This window comes from Clinocottus analis, unplaced genomic scaffold, assembly GCF_023055335.1.
Source record: "Clinocottus analis isolate CAN_PGR_092001 unplaced genomic scaffold, fCliAna1.0.p SCAF_22, whole genome shotgun sequence".
Taxonomy (NCBI): domain Eukaryota; kingdom Metazoa; phylum Chordata; class Actinopteri; order Perciformes; family Cottidae; genus Clinocottus; species Clinocottus analis.
This window is the reverse complement of record NW_027175954.1, coordinates 7459225-7474191: the sequence shown is the minus strand read 5'-3', so window position 1 is coordinate 7474191 and position 14967 is coordinate 7459225. Positions and strand designations below refer to the sequence as shown.

General features: G+C 39.1%; 1 protein-coding gene across 3 annotated transcripts in view; it reads left to right on the top strand.

The window, feature by feature from the left end:
• Nucleotides 1–690: 690 nt before the first annotated feature.
• Nucleotides 691–14967, top strand: part of ctnna2 (catenin (cadherin-associated protein), alpha 2) — a 281855-nt gene continuing 267578 nt past the window's right edge. For all 3 annotated transcript variants that reach the window (XR_011078175.1, XM_068588776.1, XM_068588777.1), the window contains exon 1: nt 691–1014. The gene's annotated coding sequence lies outside the window, so the exon portion shown is untranslated. The remainder of the gene's footprint in view (nt 1015–14967) is intronic.

Below are 14967 nucleotides of genomic sequence, written 5' to 3'. Positions count from 1 at the left end.
TGGTGCCCAATCAGGCTCTGTCCAAGGTTTGCTGCTGGAGTCTGAACTGTTTGTGGTGAACCTGCATGATTTCATTTGATTTTGTACGTAATCTGACCCATGACAAGCATTAAGTCAAAGACAATCTTCCTGCTGATAGTCTTGTTTACTTATTTAGGTCATAGAGACATCTGTATTGAATTGAGAATGTTTTATAACCAGTTAAAAGTTATTTATAGTATGACTTAAAGTAGGTAAATATTGCTAATAACCTCTATGCAGAAGAAAATGTTTCAGTTTGTTATTTCTTAACTAGATTTGGTGTTGCTTAGATTCTTAATTCAAATAATTTAAACACGTATTAAGAAAATAATACAAAAGCAAAAATACTAACATCATCAGCATGTCTGATGTTCTGTGCAAACGTTGGCCTCATAATGGCTAATCAGCTGTTACAGTAAACGTTTCGACATGTTACTTATAAAATTCATTATATTGATGTATTAAGGTTTCAACACAGTTAGAGTATTGTGTTATATAGTTATAAGTATTACTACAGCTGGAATTGGCATGCACCCTCCCACAATATGTCACAGCCCAGAAATCCTCCCTACGATGTGTTCACTAACAGGGCGCATCCTCTCACTCGGAACCACGCATGCGTCAACGGCGGAGGCTCTCCTGATTTGACAACCCTGGAACCTACCACACGGCCCACTATATCGCAAGGCTTTCCGTTACTAGCGCACCATCATCTGCACCTGCCTACTCCGTTGTTGTGGTTGGTTCGCTGGGAGGGGTCATTATTTCGCAGGCAGGCGTAGGAAGACGAGGCATTTCCAAGACACCGACAGCAGCGTGTAGCCTCAAATTCAGCACCACACGACTGAGGAAAGCGTCCGGATAGAGTCGATTCTCACTGCTCGCCGTGGGTTAACTGAACAAGAGGACACCATTTTTTGGAAATACTCAGTGAAACCAGGCGCTGTACACAGTTCGCGGACCAGCACGAGGTGTCATCTCCAACGGTTAAAGGTGCGTACTGTCAATTGGAGACTGAGGTTTTTTTTTTATGTCAACTGGGTGCTTTTTTTTGTCGTTGCTAACATCTTGGTAGCATTACACTTGCTGCACTGACTGACCCGCTTTGCAGCTAACATTAGCTTAGGCGAGGTCTGGCTGTTTCATTCATCCTTTTTGCTGGTTTGGCAGTGTGAATAAATCCCCTGCACCGAAATACTTAACAGCTCGACGTACCACAACATGCTTCCACGGGGTTAATGTGCTGAGAGGTACGTAGCCTCGTCAGCTAAAATATTGTTGTCGCCTGCTCTGCTCCACCGCACTTCGAGCACTGCTATCCAGTGCACCCAGTGCTGAAAGCCTCTCTCCCGATTTGTAGGAGAGCCTGTCGGGCAGAGACGAGCTAGGCTGCTAGGCTAGTGGAGAGGCTAAGCTAGCTGACACCGGCCACTTTTGTGCTCGTGAAATAACGGTCCCACATCTGCATCTATGGCTGTTTAATTATTCGGGGTAGTTTGGGATGGTTATCCTTCAATGTCTTCCCTCACGCGAAGCTTTTTGCCCTCCGTGTGTTAACAAAGCTCTGAATCAAACGTCTTTGTTGGGTCATGTTGTCTCTTTGTTTAATTAATATTGTTGCGTATGCAGTTTAATTAAACGCGTGTGTTGGTATCTCCCGCATGAATTACGAGTCCCGCTAAATCTCTGCAAATTATTTGAATTATTTATTGTGCCTCAGTGCTTGATTCAAATGTTTTAAGTCTAGCGGAGCCCATAGCCTTGCGTTGTCTCTGCAAGTGCGACGCTACTTTATTGTCAAAGTCTCGTCCAGCTCTTTCCACATTTAGAGAACAATTAAGTTGACCACCTGGCGTGAAGCGGAACTGATTCAAGTGTTGCAATTAAGTGTCAACTGCCCCTTACTCGAGCAGTAGGGCAAACAACGTGCATTCAGAGTGAACTTACAACTGAAAAAGCTGTGGTTAATCCATATCTTCTGGCTGTCTTCTATGTTACAAGCTGCAGTAAACTGTTGTTTGTTCTGATGTTCATTAGATGAAAAAAAACATATAGCATTGGAAACTATCCATAGAGTCTGTATATGTGTTGTGCTTTCACTCACTCACTCGCACGAACGCGCGCGCGCGCACACACACACACACACACACACACACACAAACACGCCATTCAGGCTGTTGTGAGTGCATTTAACAGTGAGCCAACAGAGCAGTGGAGCCAGAGCCATGCTTTTGTGACCCAGTGTAGTGAGCCACATTCTCTTCCTGTAACTGGAGATGTGGGGTCTCAGGGGTCACATAGTGACTGTATTTAGAATCTGAACTTTTGATTGGCAAGGAGGAATGCTCACACTCACTGGTCAGGGCTGTGTGGGTCTCTCCCCCTTCCACATATATTTAACATGTAACTTTAGTTGCTGGAAGAAGGGACAGCCTGCAAAGGCTAAAATAATCTAATTATTCATATGCTTTAGTGAAAGATTGTCTTTATTGTCGAGTGTGCTGTGGGTTTTATTTGGTGAGAAGTATTTTTTTTTCAAATTCAATTCATTCAATTTTAGGCTATAACTTGTATTAAAATGCCTTCTAATGCTAATCACATATTTCCAGGGCCTGAGAAGACACCTTAAGGTGTGTTAGGAGGCATCTAAAAATAGAGTGTTACTTCTGAGAAGGTGAGACCACCTACTGTTTGGCATTTCTGCGTGTACAGTTACAAAGCTAATTGATTAAGAAAATTGTTGTCAACTAACTTTCTGGCAATTGTACAATTGAGTAATGATTCAAACACTACAGTAACCACAATTAATTACTCAAAAAGTACAACATTTCCTTTTATTTGATATAATTCATTTTCGAAATAATAAGTACAAAATGTTTGTATTGCAGTCATTTTGCTTGTCAAGAACTATATAAACTCCAAAGTGTATATTTTACTAAATATGGACAAGAGGCAGGCAAGGTATGAGCTGCCAAGCAGACTCTTCTCTGCCCTTTAGAGAATAACTGCAAAGGTATCACTATGTATCACCATATTTCATGCATGGGTTATTGTTTTAACCTTTAGGATATTTTACAGTAGACTACAGCCATATCAAGATTACCCTGTTATACAATCCTTTCGATAGATCATTGCTAAGCTTGCTTCAGTAGTTAAGAAGAGGTGACATTTAGAATTGCTGTTAGTAGTTGAAATTATTATTAGTATATCACTTTTAGTCCCTAAACAAACTCAATAGGAATTTGGTTTGACTTTGGAGGAGGGAAAAAACAAACATTTGTACAACTCTAAAGCTGGTATCAAAAAAAGTGTATCCCCATTGAGCCAAATTAGTCAAGTTTGGTGTTTCTGAAACACAATTAATTTCACCCACTATGTAACCTATTTCTTATTTTTCATTCCTTATTTCATAATAACAAATTACAACGGTTAACAACCACCTGAATGTAATTATCTAAATGTTTAGCTCAGTTTAATTTTGCAGTTTGCAATATAAAGCCTGGTTAGTGGGGATAAGGAACTGCCATAATTTATGGGTGAGACTTTGCAATTAATGGCAGTCCGAAGTGCATTGTGTTCTCTGTCTCCCGGGAGAGGAAGCGATATTGGCTGAACACCATGAAACCCCCTGTTGTTGCACTGAAGCAGAGCTTTAAGGTAGTCATGGTAGCCCCGCTCACTGGAACAGGATTGCCTTCTCTCACTCCAGCTCTTGCACAAATGTTTGATTCTGTTTCAGAGATGAGGTGATAGAAACAACACAGATCAATAGATTTAACATTCTTGTCTACTGCATTGATTTTAACACTCCTAACCCCATACTGTGTATTATCTCATGCTGCAATGTGGAACTGCAATAAACTGAGAGCAAATATTTTCACCAATTTTTATTTTTTTTTGGTTTATGTGTGTATCTCCTCATCTTTAAGATGTAAATAATATTGTGGGCGTTTGGAGACAGTTGATTACTTAGCTTATTCAACAGAATGTGACCTCAGTTTATGTAAAATTGTCTTGAATCATCTGTTGTTTTTCTTAACACTGTATTTCATCACAGTATCTCACACTGAACTTTAAAGTATACTTGAAAAAAACTAATGTTTCAGGAGGGACAATAAACTAGATGATACAGCATTGCTAGAAAGTATTATGTCAGCAGCAACTTGGTGCAGCAAGAAAAAAACAAGGTTATTTTCTTAAGTTCCTTTTCATGTTTATTAGTTGGCCTTAGACCACACCCACACAGCCTGGCAAAAAGCTGTTGCAGTGAAAGTTTAATATTGTTACAGCCTAGTTATATTCTCAAGGGCTATTGAAAAATACAAATCAATTCATCCCTCCATGATATTGTGGGTGAATGTGAATCCCCCCAAAAAACAACAAAGTTGTGTTGCTATTTTTTCATTTTCTTATGACGATGAAAAGTGCAAAACTATGCGTACCCATTGAGTCATCACAACTTGTGTGGATATGTTATATCTTACGCAGCTCAGGTCTTCTTTTCAATCATCATAGTGCAGAATATAAGGGCAGACTTGATAATGTGGTGTCCATGTCTTCAGGTTTTAAAGGAGACTCTCCCCTTACGTCGCACTGATTTGCCATAAGCTATGTGTTGTATTGCTTTTTTGAACTCGTAGTCCGTTGATGGAATGTGACTTTCCCCGTAGAAATGTTGCTTATGTTGGCTGATTTGCAGCATTGACCTATAGACGTTTAAGGTAAGCAAGTACCTCTAAAAAAGGAAGTCAACTTGATGGGATGAATAAATACGATAGAAAGAGTTAAACCAAGGTGACACGTATTTAGCTAAAGTTTCACACTTCATTTCCTGTATACTTGTGAATTTGTATGCAACATGTATTGGTAGAATATGTCTTTTTTTTAAAGAAGACAACCTGCGATTGTGGCGCCTGGGTACAAGCAGTACTCTCAGGCATTCTGTATTGCTTTCAGATATTTACTCTCCTGTAGATCCATTTTTCTCTTCTTTTTTTTTTTACACATGCTGGCATTTTTCTCTTCTGTCATCTTTGGTTTATTTTTTCGGGCCAAGTAAACTCTTGAAATGTGCATGTGTTACCTTCCTTCTCATGTCCATGATACATTAATTCATCTAAATTTAATATATAAGTAATTTAAGAAAAAGAAAAGAAAAAAGTGCTGTATAGTATGATGTGCATTATGTTATTGCTCTGTTGTTCCCCACAGTCCACTGAGAGATTAATCTATGAGGAAGGGGACGCAAAGACAGCAATCGCGATATGGTCAGAGGAAAAACACCACACTGTAGACGAAACATTGTGCATGTCCAAATAACTACCGGCTACATTAGACTATATAATATGGCATTTTTACCTTTTTTTAAAAATTAAAATGCACTATTCTTTACTGAATTGATACAAAATACCATTTGACACAACAGTGGTTGTATTTGAATAAAAGAATACATATATTGTGAGGGGCAATTTATGAGACATTGGATATTGGTAGGGACATGTCCATACTGGGCTGCCCCAATGGTGTAGCGGCGATCACTGGTGCCTCACAACACTGGTCCAATCCCAGACTGGCTGGCCCTTCACGCTGTGTAGTGGGCTTTCTCCATCAGTCAAAAGTTTAGGTTACCTGACGGCTATGAATTGCCAATAGGTGTGAATGTGAGTGTGAACGGTTGTCTGTCTGTCTCTCTATGTCAGCCCTGCGATATTCTGATGACCTCTCCAGGGTTTTCCCTGCCTTCACTCAGTGTAAGCTTGGAGCCCCCCCCATTTGTGATCAAAACTGTCTGTAAATGATCATTCAAATGGAAATTATATAAAATCATCTTTGAACCAATTTAATCAATTAAAACGTTGCCATTTTTAATTATAGATTAGTGGGCCTGTATTGTTCTTGTCAGATTGTTTTTTAAAATCTCTCGATTTATGCATCCTCATGTGTGTCCACTCCGTATCCAAGGTCTTTTTTTTATTTTTTACCAGGGTTAAAGTACCAGATTCCGGTTAATACAGTCCAAAAGGGCTATAGTATGGTATAAGATTAGGGAACACTAAATTGTTTACAGCTTGGGCTAACTGCAGGTTTAAAGGTTTCAAATTAGGAATAATCCCTTATTAGTTGCACAGTGGGGAAATTTATTCTCTGCATTTTTGACCCATTCTTAGTATTTCAAGGAGCAGTGGGCTGCTTCTAGTGAAGCACCGGGGAGCAATTCAGGCTTAAGTGTCTTGCTCAGGTAAACTTGGACGATGGGGAGACAACACCTTTTATAGCTTGATACATTTCACTCTAAGAATTCATGTTACAAAGACTAAGATGCCTTGAATTGTGATCATCAAAGAATGTATTTTTTAAACTTAGAGCTGCATGTCCAAGTCACTGGATCTCTGGTAGTCCTGTAAAGACATACATACACTTCAGTGTATGTTGATTGTCAACATACACTGTGGTGAGCAGGCTCTTCTTTTATCAGAGGATTGGCGGTTCGATCCCCGGCACAGCTAGCCCATGTCGATATGTCCTTGGGCAAGACATTTAACCCTCTGTTTACGGTCTGTGAATGTGTATGAATGTTAGTGAGTCCTCATGGGCAGGTAGCTCCTCCCATCAGTGTGTGAATGGGTAAATGATGTCATCTAGTGTTAAAGCCCTTTAAGTGTTCTGAAGACTAGAAAAGTGCTGTACAAGTACATGTCCATTTGCCATTAACTTCTCATTAAAAATGGACATAATCTTGACTACAGAAATGTGTTATCTACACCTTTTTGCCCCTAATATTAGGATTAGTAAGTAGTGCCTTTTAAACTGTATCTACTATTGTTTTTTCAATAACACAGCTTGATGCAACAGTATAATTACACAACTCATATTAATGTTTCCTGTTGGTTTTGGCAAAGTGTTTTTCCTGTAAGCAACAGTATTTATTTTTGGCAATTGCAAAAATGAAATATGTTCCACTCTATCTGAACTCACTCCAAGACATAAGTATGTTTTACTTGTTAGGAATTCAATGCAATTGCAAGGAGAACAGTTGTGTCTGCAGCGTCAGCCATATATTTGAATTGGTCAAGGCCATAGTTCGTGACTAGTTTCTATCTCATCAGTAAAGAGTGAAGTCTAATTTCCTAGAGAAACATACTTCAAGTGAATTTTGTACATGTAGTATGTAGTAAGGCATCAGTAACTGCGAACAGGAAAATGAAAATGCGGTTGTGCATAATTACTGTGCATAATTTGTTTGGAAACATTCAGTGTCATTCTCACTTTCACCATCTAGAGTACTAACACACTTATGGTACTTGAAAGTTCCCTCTCTACTTCTACTGTCTCTAACCTCTGTTTTGCCACCGTTTTGTTTTGATTCTATCCAAAACAAATCTGTACAAGGGAGTCTTGTAAGAGGACATTTAAGAGTCTCATAGTCTCAGTCCTTGTTCTGAGACCTCACTTGTCTCTCTCATTCGCACCCCCTATCGACCCGCCCACCATCAGCTCCATCTGGGACCAGTGTGAGCCCCCAGTATTGGCCCAGCTCCTCACCCACAGTGTGTGTACTCTGTCTTGGTGCAGTAACTTTTCTATTGTTAGATGACTGCTTTTCTTCAACGCTTTTACAGAAACACTATATGCTGACCAGGGGCCATTCTAGGGTTTAACATCTAGGGCTTATCCTAGAAGCTTAGAGTGGGAAGCCAGGGGCATATTATTTCAGGGCACTTTTTTTAAAGTCATATACATGAGGCGTTTCATGGAATGTGAAAAGAACCTCTTACCCCGAGATAAGATAGATCGTTTCTAATAAATAAACCAAAAAACTGGGGTATTAAAGGCTGAGAATGTGCCAGCTGCTGACAGATTTTCCCAGAAATGCCTAACGGTGCAATGAACGCATTCATTTTTCAGTGTCTTCCCCACATTCTCAGAAAAGGATATTCATATGTTTGTAAAGTCTGCTTCCTGTTACAGTCATTTCTCTATTCATCTCAGACAACCACTGACAGTTATACATTATCAACACACTATTGTATCTTGTTAAAAGAGCAAGGGCAATTTGCTGTCGATGTCTAAACAAGACATTAAATTCCACCCATAGTGTGCATACACTGTCTGGCCAAAAAAAAGTCGCCACCAAAAAAAAGGTCATACACACTCATATTTTGTTGAACCGCCTTTAGCTTTGATTACGGCACACATTCGCTGTGGCATTGTTTCGATAAGCTTCTGCAATGTCACAAGTTTATTTCCATCCAGTGTTCCATTAATTTCTCACCAAGATCTTGTATTGATGACGGAAAGCCTTCTCCAGCACATCCCAAAGATTCTCTATGGGGTACTCCTTGTGTGAAAATTATGTCTCATGCTCTCAGAATCACTCTTTCACAATTTGAACCCGATGAATCCTGGCATTGTCATCTTGGAATATGCCCGTGCCAAGAAAAAATACATTGATGGTCATTGCTAAACCTGGTCGTTGCTAAACCTAGACCTGACCAACTGTAGCAACAGGCAACAGTGTATATATATATATATATATATATATTAGGGCTGTGAAATGATTTAAAATTTTTAATCAGATTAATTACAGGTTTCTGTGGATTAATCACATATTACCAATATTCTCGGTATTTGTTAGTGAAAACATAATGATTTATGATAAAAGACGGATACATACATTGTCATTTATACATTGGGCTGCTGTTGTAAACAATGCAACTATAGGCCGTGAGGTGAACCCCGTTATGGTTTCATCCCGCTCCACTGTTGAGCCTCTACACAATCTTTAGCTCATAAAATAAGAATGAATTGAAGTACCCAAAAAAGTTTGTCGCTGAAATTCCAGTCAATTATTGATGCAGTGATATTTTATGCCGAACTAGTTTCTTTAGAGCGTAACAGGAAAATCGTCGCGAGTGGAGGTGACAAGGTGCTCAGTCTTGGCAAATTGGTGATGGCGCAGTATCTAACCAAAAGCTCAAAATGGTTGTATTTGGAGGATAATTATCGTGCATCTGGCAACCCTGAGATCAGTCGACCAATGACAGTTCTCTTTATAGTCAGCTCGCACAAGACGGTGGATCGTAAGGGAGACCGTTTCCACAACCTGTAGGGGCGTAATAACTAGTTTGTGGAACACTCAGAGAAACATAAATATCACACGAGGCAAAATCCCTGGACGTCATGGCCTCCTTTGCGTGTCTTATTGCTAAATAACCATGGCCTCCTATCTTTCCTCCTTCATTATTAAGTCTCGCGTAGCATAATCACATACACAATTATGTCCGCCATCTTTTTCCTTTTCTCTCTCCTCTGTGGTTAAGTCTTGCGTGAGATTACGTCTGCTATTACATGATTGTTTGTTGCTTTTAGGTAGTGTGTTTGTGGTTGTATCATGGATATTTCTTGATTTATATCATAGGTTTATTGTTAAATACATAAACTGCTTTTATCACGACCCGGGGGTGGGAGGGCAAAAACTCAGGAGCAGAAGAACAGGCAAAAGTCAAGGTGAGGAAAAAGCACAAGGTTCTTTACTGGTCAAAGTCACAAAACAAGGAAAAAACTGGTACCAAAAACAGACACTTGAGAGCACCACAAAACACAGGGGTATTACAAAGGAGACAATGGGTGCATCTCAAGTCTCTAAATTGTTGTTTCCTCGCTCCTCGCTCCTCGACTGAACCGGAAGTGGTTCTGTGCCGCCATATTAAAGGCCGTCCCAAAGCTCTTATTCGGCCTGGAGGAGCGAGGAGCGAGGATCGAGGATCGAGGCGCGAGGGGGGAAATCGGAGGAGTGATGATCAAAGAGCCCCGAGAGCAGACTTCCAGGAAGTGTTTTAATGCTGGACACGCCCCCTAACTGTTCCTTTATTTTCTGATTGGACGCTGCAGCAGAGCGGACTGACCGCTGGAGTTTCATACGTGAAAGACGATGAGTGAAGACGATCACAAAATAAACGTTATATATTTTTAGTGTTTTCTTATTCACCATCTGGTTAAAATGTGTTCATTCATTGTAAGTCTGAACAAAAAAAGGACCACAAAATATTTTCTTCAAAGATTTGATCAGTTGTTTCCCTCAATAACTTGTATTATGTATGTAATTAAAATCAGAGAGCTGGAAAGAGGAAACACGTTTTACAACATGTATAGTTATTTTATTATGTCACATTTACAATTTCGACGATCGACATAAATAATTAATAAATAAGATGCATTCCACTGGTAATTGATCCTGCGTATAAGCAGGACCCTGAACACAACATAGTATATATATATATATACTCAATGCAGTTTGTTTAACAGGTAACAGACTACAGAAAAAACATCTCTACTCTGACACTGATGATAGCTGTGTCTTTATTTATATATGTTGTAGTTTAAAACTACTAAATCAAGTGAAAACAAACAATCATTTTTATCAATATTTTAATTTTTATTAGAATGTTGGCTAAACCGGACCAGAAAACAACTCTGACGACTAACACCTGATCCAGCTGTGATCAGCTGTTAGTCGGCTGCAGTCATGAGAAACCGACATCGCTTCACGTGGCGCTTCAGAGGAAAGGACGTCTCATGTCTCTTAAAACATGTTTCCTCGCGTCTTCTCTCCTCGCTTGGTTTCCTTGCGTCTCTCCGTGCATCCCTGGTGGGCGGGACAAAGGCGCAAGGAAGGGACGCAAGTGAGGGAAACAGGGAAGCCATTTAGAGACTCGGGATGCACCCAATCACACAACCAATAAAAGAAAGACACACTAAATACACAGGAAAGGTAGGCAACAAGGCACAGGTGGAAACAATAAGGGCGGGGCTTTGCAATCACACAGGGGGAAGGCTCATGCTAGGTGTCTGAAATGAGAACAGGTGAAAGGAATAAACAATCAAGAAACACCAGGATGACACACACATAGAATACACAGGGTGTTAAAGTTCTCTTTTAGGGAGCAGTTTCTGTGATTCTTTTGTACACTTGTGTAATAATAGCTGGAGCTGTTGGCATGTGTTCAAATTCAAACCTTCACTGTTCACTCTGCATGTGTAATATTGACATTCTGAGTGAATGCAGCAACTAACTTTTGAGACTTTAATCCATAGTTTTGGTTATTGTTTTAATAATCCTATATCAATCATTTTTTTTATATCAATCATTGTGTTATGCTCAACTTCGCTGTTTTCTCTTAGGAATGAGTTTTATTGTGTGAATTGTTTGTGCGTTGAATTGAATGGTGGGGTGATTGCTGGGCTTGCTGTGCAACAAATAGCTTCTATGGGATTTTAAGATCACCTAACCTCTACAAATTGTAAATTCTGTGAGTCTTCCAACAACATGTTGATCTGACGCAATCTCATCGATTGGCCATTTTTGTGAAACTCAGAATTAGTTTACTCCTGCCTTGAGCTGAAATTGCCATCATTGCTGAGTTGTTTATTATGGCTTGACCAACCCATGATGTCCACAACACAAAGCGGGTCTACCGGCACAGAAAATAATGACCCTCCCAAGGCCAGCTGACATGTTAAACATCCATTTCAATGTTTCGGGAATACAGTGTCTCATTTGTTTCTACCGGTTACAATTACTACCTCCCATGGCAAATATAAGGCATCTATGATGGCAGCTGTATAATTGTATGGGCTCTGTATTTTTTTGGCATTGAAATTTCTTTAAAAAAAGCCATATTGATGGACAGTTTCTGACAGGACATACATTTAGGGTGCTATAGAGTATATGGTTATAGCAATTCTATAACCATTCTAGTATAACAAATGGTAATCCGAGGTGTTAAAGAAACCTGTGTTTCCCCTTTCAAATCAAAGCTGAACATTGTCTGCTGTATTGACTGCAGGGCTGCAAAGCTAGGTCAGATGATTCATTGTCCCATTCAAACCGATGGAAAATACATTATCATCTTGTGACAACATTTGTGTGGACTGGCTCTTGAAAAACTCATTGAACAAAGTGCAAAAAAAAAAAAAAAAAAAAAAATCCCAAAAGGTTGCAGCTGCCAGAGATCAGGTAAGTTTTTATATTAAAGTTGTATTAATAGTACAACAAAGAGATGTTACATTTGTGTTTGACAAGGAGTTTAAATAAGAAGCTAATGCAGGCAGATAATTCCATGTTATAATTAGTAAAACTCAATTAGATGGTGTTGTTTTCACAGTATGGATCAGCGATACTAGGTATAGATATAGGTGATGGATTTTGTATGGTAAACAAAAATTTTACATGATTAAAGATGCCTTGTGGAGTTATCCTGTGAACAAACACAATTGATGTTAAGCTTCTATTTGGGGTTTTTCACCACAACACATTGTATGTATCCTTGAGGTCCTTTCTAGTGAAATATGTTAAGTTTTTAAATTCTGCTTTGTTCACATCCATTTTTACTTACTTTAAGCTGTCTTCTTTATTGCTTTTTGGATGTATTGCTAAATTGTTTTGTCATATTCCACATGATGCACAGTGCAAACAAAACAAGGAATTGCTCATTCAGACATTGCTCCATAGTATACTATAGTTAAAAACTCTGCAAGGTACACCTTGCACCAGCTTTTAATCTCTGTGAAATGCATAAATGGGAGAGCCTTTTTATGAGATTTCCTGCAAGGTTGTGAATCTTGTCATGCTTAAGTAATTAAAACAATTCTTTTAAATCGTATCAGTTTGGCACAGAGATGTGATTGCAGTGGAAAGCAGTTGTCTTCTGCTCTAGCAATTTTATATTGACCCAGATACATTGCTGTATCGTTGTGGGAGAAGAGGGATTTGTCTTTAAATCTTCCAAAGGGAAGTTTCAATGCTATTTGAGCTAAAAGTATATGGTAAGAGTTCATCTGGACTGCAACATCTGACCAGTACACTTTACTGGTTATACACTCATCTTCTGCTAGAGTCTAATTTTTTGGCATTCAGACTCTATTATTATGAATAGCGGTCATAGCCCATCACGCTCCTCACCACAATGTTCCCTTATTCAAAGCGTGAAGACATGAAAAGATCACAATGAAAAATACAAAACGAAAACAAACAAAACAAATAATATTTAAACACAAATATTTAACAATGGTTTGTACTATTTGTTTAACGGCTAAAGGTGCAGAAGTGGTGTAGTCGATTAAAGGCTTCTAGCATCAGAGCCCAATAACTGTATGTCTCATTTAACTCAGGCCAAACACCTACAATAAGAACTGAGATGGCCAGCATTTAGACTGGAGGAGAACAGGACAGAACAGGTGTTTAAACGACACTGTAAAACACACAATTTGACAGACACTGGCTTGCAGCAGTGTATTTCAAACTTGTTTGACGTGTCCCGATTTAGGATTTTTATGGACACATTCCATTCTAGCCTGGGCAGGTGTTTTCACAAGAATATTTATTCAACTTCGCAGAGAGTGCTTTATGTTTCTAAATACGGTTTTTGAATTCCTAAGAGAACACGACTGCTTTTCTGAATTTCACAGGTTGTGCTCTACTTTGATCAGCCTATTTTGGCCGCTCTAAGAGCAAGGCTCTGGAAAGCAGCGATATGACAGCTTCAGCCTTGACTTCTGCTTTTAGAGACTCCCCCACTGCTCCACACCAAGTGTGTGCATGTGCTTAACTCCACTCTGAATCTGGGTCAATGCAGTGTCGGCATATTAACTTTCCATAATGACAAATGACAGGGATTGTAGTCACAAAGTTAGTGTCACATGGTAAAGAAAGCTCTGATTCCATTTATAGTGCAAGCGGAGTTTAAACTTTTGAATATTTTTTTATCTGTAACAAATAAGCATGAATATGCACAATTTCAGGGCTAAGCATTTCCAGTGAAAAATAGTCTTCTCGCTTTGAAAACCCACGGCATATACCATTTTAAATACATATTTTACTTGTATTGAAGTGAGACAAAGCACCAGCTTCAGGTTCACTCACTTCAGCGGGAGTTCATCTCTTTCCATGTTTTTAGTTAAAATTACAGTTTCTGAAATTCTTCAACATCTTCTCCATGTTCTTGTAAAGAACTATTCAATTCTGAGGCTGTTTTTATTCGTAACATTGATTTCAGAGGCACGCATTAAACCTTAAAACAGCTTTGTGTAAATTATATGGAGGTTGTGATTACAGAAAATGTGTTTCTTTATTCTCTTAAATACATCAATATTTTCTACATGTAAATAAACATTGGTATAATGTTACGATGCTACTAAACCGTTTTTAGTGCTTACTGTGACCGTATTTATCTGCTCCCTGAATGCTTATCATGTATTAACCTCATTTGTTAATACATTCATAGCAGGGAAGTTAATCCATATTAACATGAACTTACAGAGAGAGGAGTCTTTATTTTGATTCCGTCTCAAAGAACTCCAGATGAGAGAGAAATAAAGAGTTAGTGACTCCAAAGGAGCAAATTTAAACCATACTAAACTGAGCTTTTAAAATGCAATTGATCGACTTGAGTTACAGTGAATAAATCATAAGTTTAATATGAATTAATAATCGTGAATTCCTCTGCGAAGCATGTATGACATTTCCTCTGTTGATTCACTGATTTTACATATTGAGAGCCTGCATAACATGTGATGAACAGATATGGATTTAGATCTCCATCAAAATACCCCAAATTGTCCTCCCAGAGGTAAAGTAACACATGGAGCAGTGACAGAGGTCTTTACTGTAAATGATTGCACAATGCACATCTAACATTTCTAATGTATGTTGCCTTGGTTATCGTATTGTGAAACTATACAATGTTTAATTAATTACCAAACCCCAGATGCGTGCACGCCTCACGAGTGCACAGAAGCAAGAGCAAAACTCTCCTTGCGAAAGAGCAGTTCTGCTCCTTGTGCACTGATGTGATCCCCCAAACACGGGGCTGTGACCAGCACCAGCTCAAACATACTCATGCGCTCTTAGCTGCGCAGCCCTTGCTCGTCAAGTGGACTTGTGAGGCT